The sequence below is a fragment of the Mus musculus genome, chromosome 15, assembly GCF_000001635.26.
Source record: "Mus musculus strain C57BL/6J chromosome 15, GRCm38.p6 C57BL/6J".
NCBI classification, from domain to species: Eukaryota; Metazoa; Chordata; class Mammalia; order Rodentia; family Muridae; genus Mus; species Mus musculus.
This window is the reverse complement of record NC_000081.6, coordinates 61,894,057-61,901,703: the sequence shown is the minus strand read 5'-3', so window position 1 is coordinate 61,901,703 and position 7,647 is coordinate 61,894,057.

Here is a 7,647-nt window from a genome sequence, read left to right as displayed (position 1 = left end):
TTTAGTATTTATAGGTTGATGAAAGAAAATTAAAATGGATACTAAAATCCTTCATGAACAGAAAAGAAATCTGCCCAGTGGTCAAGGTGAAGAGTAGAAGAAGGAGGTGACAGGTTTGTTAGGGATGAACTCATAAAATGTGTCACTTCTAGATTCCACTAGCCTGTGTGGTCTGCAAACACCTAAGTCTGGCAGTCTTCAATTCACTTTCCTCTGACACAGATTTGAACAGTCCACCTGGGAGGGTGGGATAGAGGGTGAAGCCCTCAGCAGTCTCAATTAACCTGGATCCCTGAGATCTCTCAGACACTGGACTACCAATCAGGCAGCACATACTAGCTGATATGAGGCTCCCAGCATGCATAGGGTCTGGTCTCAAGAGACTGGAGACCCCAGGGAGTTTAGAGGTCTGGTTGGGTGGTGGGTGGTGGTGACAGGGGGATGGGGAGGAGGTATGGGAAGGGGAACAGTCAGAGGGTTGTCCGGGAAGTAGATTAAAAAAAAGGGGGGGGGGGTGTGAAGTCCTGGAGGAAGCTCTCTGTCCACGTGGCTTTGTTTCCTTTCACATCTAAAAGTCCCCGAAATGGTCACTCAAGTAAAGGCATTGTTCACTTAAATTTGGCTGCTTTTTAACCAGGGGGCAGGAAGCAGCAGGGGGTGTGGGGAGGGAGGACTGTGAAGCTTGACTCATTTCCACAAACTTAGGAGAGTCTAAATTCTCAATCTTACGACCATTCAGAGCCCCTGAGCAAAAGCATTTCTTCTTTTTCCCTATAGCCTCCATCTCTAAGTGGCTGCCATGAAGCCTGGTGTGAAATGTGGTAGGGTTTTTTGAGCCCACTTTCTGAGAGTGAGAACTCTGTCTGTGACCCTCATTGCCATCCCCTTGCAATCCATACATATAGTGCCTGGTCTGACAATTAGTTTCCATACAGCAAAATCTATGGCCAACTGAAGCCAACTCTGAGTGTTCCTACACCTTTGCTTATAGTTGGATTTGGGGTGGGGGGAGATTAAAGGGAAAAGAAGGTAGCCAATGGTCTATAGCTTGTACTATCCCAGCCAGTGCAGAAGGAATTGACTCACTGGGGACTACATTAATATTGGTTTTTGGCAACGAAGGTGTTATTGTTTCCATCTGCAACTAATGAGGACGGGGAAACTGAGATGGTAGGACTTGTCCAATACTTCACGGCAGAACTAAGATTTGGACACACAATTTCCCTCCATAAACAGCCAAGTATGCTGAGGTCATTGACTGAGGTATGACAGACACTGGGGACTCCGTGAACAAAGAGTGGTTTAGAAAGAAGGCTATGAGGAAATAGGGTGGAATGTATTGCAGTTAGCTGTGATAATCATGGTGACCAGCTAGCTCTGAAGGGCATTAACCACCAGACTAAGATGCATGAGCTCTTTCTGCAGGTAACAAGAGTAACAGGAGGCTTTAAGTCAGTGAAGAACAGAATTGCACATGTGTTTAGAAAGACTGTCTATTAGTGATGTGAGAAGCAGAGTGAGAAAGAGTCTGGAACAGCCCTTCTCAAGCCACAAGAAGAGGAAAGACCATGACAATGAGCTGGCTAAACTAACTGGGCACTTAGGTAGATGACATATGTGTGCCCACTCATCAAGGCTTTATGTAGTACGTACTATTTTGTCACTGTGGCCAGGCAAGGAGACTGTGGCACAGAGGTTAGGCAACAACTGTCTTACTCATCACAGAGCAAACCCTCAAGGGATGCGCCCCAGATACTGACCCTTGACAGTCCTCAGGTTATCCACTACAAGACTGGCAATTGTGACCACATATTGTATCCCAGATCCAAAGATGGCATTCTTAACCTTTCCACGATACCATGGATATTTGATTTCTCACCAAACCTCATCACAGGGTAGATGCTGGAGATGGCCTTCAGGAAGGCCAGACTTCTCCATCACCCCACCCAAGTGCTCGCATCCCCTGGATGCCATCTCCTTAACCATCTCTGGTGACAAAGGCCTCCCTCTCCCACAGGCATCTTGCACATTTTCTTTACTTTTTGGTTTTCTGAGACAAGGTCTAGGCATCTCATCCAAGCTGATCTTGAGCTTGCAATTCTCCTGCCTTCATCTCCCTAGCACTCCAAGTTTGTGCCCATTAGCCTTGCCTCACATGTTTTGACATAAGCATTATAAAAACTTCATCCTGTTATCTTGTTAAAAATCTAAAATATGGTCTTTGAGCTGGCTCCCACTCATCTCTATTCGGATGCTTTTAGTTCTGCTTCTTCCCCTTAAGGAACTTTTTTTTTTTAATCTTCAGGGAGTCTTGCGGTCAACATCCTGACAGGAAGAAAGACATTCTAAAAAGACACTTGCATCCCTCTCTTTCTTGATCAGACTTAAAAATAATGGACTCCAAGAAATACAACTTTACCCACAGATCATATGCTGGGAATAGAAAGAGGCTGGAAGGCTGGGGTCAGTCATAGGGATTGCTTTTTCTCTGGAATGAGACTTCTCATAGTTTTGACAACGTGCCAGGTCACCTTGTGGGGAAAACTGGAGTTCAGACAATACTGTTGGGCAGGACCATGCCTTGAGCAGGTCTACTTACTTATTCATCCCTCTTGCTCTCTATTTAAATCTAACCCTCCTGTTAGGACACTGAAGATGCCCTTGGTAACCTCTAGATCTATGCCCCTCTTCCTAGTATGGCCATACTACATCGGGCACACTTCCCTGTTTATTTCTATTAACTGTTTGTTTAACAGGGTTATTGAGGACTGGTAACTGAGCTGGACTTGTTAGGGGTGCCATGCCCACACTCTGGCCCTGACAACTCCAGTAACACTATTTTTTCCTCTGGTAGGCTGACAAAGCAAAGAGTAGTCATTCACCTACAAAACATGGTTGAAGACTGGACTTTATAGTGCTTTGTGGCTTTGTCCCTGGCATTCCTTTCTGTGTTTCCTATTCTCTTTTCTGGGGAGAGATGGGTGAGACACTTCCAGAGGGGATTTCACTCTCTTATTCATAGGAGGGCTTTTGCTACTGGGAAGGGATTTTTTTTTTTTTTTAAAGTGGGAGAGGCAAACGTTTATTTTATTTTTTCTCTTTTTAAAAATTATATATTTTCTTTATTTACATTTCAAATGTTATCCCTTTTCCTGGTTTCCCCTCTGAAAACCCCCCTCCCCTTCCCTCCCACTGCTCACTAACCCACCCACTCCTGCTTCCTGGCTCTGGCATTCCCCCACACTGGGGCATCGAACGTTCACAGGACCAAGGGCCTCTCCTCCCACTAATGACCGACAAGGCTATTCTCTGCTACATATACTGCTAGAGCCATGGGTCCCTCCATGTGTATTCTTTGGTTGGTGGTTTAGACCCTGGGAGCTCTGGGGGTACTGGTTGATTCATATTGTTGTTCTTCCTATGGGGCTGCAAACCCCTTCAGCTCCTTGGGTCCTTTCTCTAGCTCTTTCATTGGGGACCCAGTGCTCAGTCCAATGGTTGACTGAGAGCATCCACTTCTGTATTTGTCAGGCCCTGGTAGAGCCCCTCAGGAGACAGCTATATAAGGCTCCTGTCAGCAAGCACTTGTTGGCATCCACAATAGTGTCTGGGTTTGGTGACTGTATATGGGATGGATCCCCAGGTGGGGCAGGCTCTGGATGGCCTTTCCTTCAGTCTCTGCTCCACACTTTGTCTCTGTATCTCCTCCCATGAGTATTTTGTTCCCTCATAAAGGGAATTTTTAAAATCATTTTTGCTGAGTCCAAGTGAGTGTTTCTAGCCCATTGTTTCTGGTATTTTCTCTGAGTCCTGAACAGCAGTTGAAGGTAAGGATTGGGCTCTTGTTATTATCTGGGACAAAGTTCAGCAGGGATTTTAAGGAGTGCTCTTTGCACGAAAATCATTGCCAGCCTGGCTGGTGCTAAGTGGCTGCATTTGAACTACGACATTTAAACCCCAGCAACACAATTAAAGCTGCAAACGATCAGCTGAGATTAGAAGGATTCGAAGGGTAATTGCTTCAGAGTGAGCTGTATTGCTTGGAGTATCAGGGACTATGGGTGGAACAGGAATTAATTATATTGGGATACTTGTTTATTTTTATAGAGACTTTAAAAATTATTTGGAATTGGCCAAGTTGTGCCTTTTCTCCCATACTTTTGGGTTTTGTTAACTACTGAGGGTTTGCCTGCCAACTGCAATTATTTTCATTCTTGGAATCCATGAAGGCGCACAACCATACTCACCATAAATCCGCACGGTAAATCCTTTTATTGCCTTTGTAATAATGATGCTGAAATTTGTAGAGCACTCATAACATTTTCAAAACGCTTTCACATCTGTTATCTTGGTGTGTCTTTGCTGCAATCTCACGAGACGGCTCAGGTTTTACACTTCAGCCTAGACAAGACAAAGGTACAGCAGACCAAGAGTACACAACAGTTTAGTGTCAGAGCTCTTGCAGTCCACAGTGCCTGCCCCTCACCCATGATGCTTGTTCTGTTGTACTGGGAAACAGCATCTTGTTTGCTAATTAGTCAGGGCTGGGCGCTACCACCACTTTGGAGTGAGAGAAATCACTGACGGGCTGTAAGCAGAAGGTGAAAGTCGTTCATGAATTGGCCATTTAACCTGAAGCTGGGGAAAGTGAACCATATCAATGGTGAGGTGGTGAAAGTGCCTTTAGGGGAGACTCTTGGAATAAGCCCCAGGGAATGGACTTTGGCTTAGAATTGGTAACTTTGTCTTACTTCTGCCTTTTCCTTTCATGGTTTTGTATCTGTCAAGTGAATGTGTCCTAAACACCTTAGTTTCCTCTCTGAGTCATAAGTCTGTCTAAGTCATGACCTTAACCAGTGTTAAAATTAAGGCCAAATGAAACATTGAATGTACTTGAGCCAGAGAAATCCGAGACACCCTCTTCTCTGGCATTTTTCTGCTTGGCATGCACTTGTCTGTGACATTATCAAAGGCCAGCCACCATGGCAGCTGTTTCTCACCATTTTTCGCTTCTATGCTTGTCTTAGTAAAGGTTTCTGTTGTTGTTGTAAAACACCGTAATTAGGGAAGCTTATAAAATAAAACATTTAATTTGGGGCTCACTGTTTTGGAGAGTTAATGTCCATGGCCATGATTATGGGGAGCATGGCAGCAGGAGGCATGACCCTACATCAGTAGCTGAGAGCTTATATCTTGGTCCACAAGCACAAGGTAGGGAGAGAGAGAGAGAAAGAGAGAGAGAGAGAGAGAGAGAGAGAGAGAGAGAGAGAGAGAGAGAGAGAGAGAGAGCTTTGAAATCTGAAGCCTGCCCCCAGTGACACTTCTTCTGTAAACCAAACTTCCTAATCTTTATCCATGTTACACAGTTCCATTAACTAGCGACCATGTATTCAAACATATGAGTCTATGGGTGCTATTGTCATTCAAACCACTGCAATGTTCTAAGGTGTGTCTAATGAAATGTTTCACGGATTATGATAGAACAGGTTAATAGGATTTCAAAATGTGGGCACAATAGACAGAGGTAGATGAATAAAGGCATATCCAAACAGCACCCAAGAGATCTCCTTCCAGCTCCGAAGTGCACAAAAAACCCAGCTTCTGTGACAACTTTGAGTGCATCCTCCTGCTCTAGCATTTATTCTGAGGATGGCGTTTCCATACAATACTTTCTTCTGATTGTAAAGCAACAGCTTGTAGAATCAAAGCTTCCAGTTTTCCCAGATTACTTCGCTGCAGTTTATTGTGGAGTAATCACCCAATAGAAATCACCGTTCTGTGCATTATGTAGGATAAAAATGGAAAGTTAGGTTGCCTTTAAGCCAACCCCGTGGAAGTCAGTAAAAAGTCTGGAAGTGGGGAGAAATCATGCACATGAGAACACTGGATGTGCAAGCTTGAAGATCTGTGTTTACATCCTCAGCATCCACATAAAGTGCTGAACATTGCCATGAACACCTGGAACTCTTGCATCTTGGCAGGGAGCGACTGGAAGCTTGGTGAGGTTTGCTGGGTGCCGGCTGAGCTCCAGGTTCAGGGAGAGCCCCATTTTCAAAAGGATGAGGTGGAGAATAGAAGCATCTAAATCCTTCTCTTTCTTCTTCATGGGCACCCACACCTATATGGACATGTGGATGCCCACCACTAAAACACACACAGAACACACACACACACATACATACACTTTATGTAGTATGCAGTGTTTTTAGAAAGTAACAACCAATTATCTGAAAGAGAAATTAAGAAGACAACCCAATTTATTATAGCTAAAAGGAAATCACACACTTGAGGCAGGATTTCATTCTGCAGCACAAGCTAGCTTCCTGTCCTTCCTACCATAGCTTCCTCTGTGCTGATTTTTATAGAAATAGACCACCATGTCCAACAAGGAAAAGAACTGTAGCAGGTACTTATCAAAAGACATACAGAAACCACAGATATGTTTTCAAAGGCTCAGAATCAGCAATTCTCATAGAAATGCAAATTAAACTCACAGTGTGATATCTTCTACTTGTTAGAATTATTTTTGTTGCTAAAAAGAGGAAAGAAAACAATTGATGGAGAGGATGTGGAGAAAAATAAACACACTGCTGGTGGGAATATAATTAACATACCCAATATGAAAAACAAGGTGGAATTTCCTCAAAAATTAAAAATAGAACTATTAGGCTTGGGGGGGGGGTAGCTCAGGGGCAGAGTACCTGTGATTGGTATGCAAAAGCTGCGAGGAGTTGATCCTTAGAACTGAAAAAAGGATTGCCTGTCCAAAGCACAATGATATCAATCCATAGGCCAGTTTTCTGCTCTATGTTCATCGCAGCAATTTTTCATTGTAGGCCAGATATGGAATCAACCTATGTGCTCCTTCCTAGATGAATGGAAGAGGAAAATATGTATAAGCAGAATTCTATCGTCTTTCACAAGAAGAAAATCCTTTCAATTTTCAACAGCAGAGGGGAGTCTGGAGGACATTATGCAAAACGAATAAGCCAGGTCCAGGAAGGCTAATGTCACATGATTTTGTTTACACACAGAACCTAAAAGAGTTGAACTAAGAAGTAGAATATAGGAAGGTGGTTAGGAAGGGCTGGAGTGATATTGTTGGGAAGTGTGATGGAGAAACATCAGTCTAAGGATCAAAAATTTAGTTAGAGAAGAGAATAAGTCCAAAGGTTTTTGTATGAGATGGTCTCCCTCCCTCTCTCCCTTCCTCTCTCCCTTCCTCCCTTCTGCTCCCCCCTCCCCAGCCTCTCCTCCTAATTGCTGGGATTAAAGGTGTGCCAGGCAGTTTTCAAAGGACATTAAGAAAGTAGATTGACTCAGTCACTGAAAGCTTCCAGAAGTCCAGGTTAGTTGGGGTTGGTCCTCCTGTGGGGTTCTTATTCCCCTTCAAGACCTTAAGTCCTTCTCTCAACTGTTCCTAAGAGTCCCTGATGTCTGTCCAATATTTGGCTGTGGGTATCTGTATCTGTTTCAGTCAACTGCTGGGTAGAGCCTCCCAGGGAACAGTTATGCTAGCCTCCTGTCTGTAAGTATAACAGTATCATTAATGATGTGAGGGATTGGTTTGCCCATAGGATAGTTTTTCAAGTTGGGCTGGTTATTGGTTGGCCATTCTTTCAGTCTCTGCTTTACCTTTATCCCTGC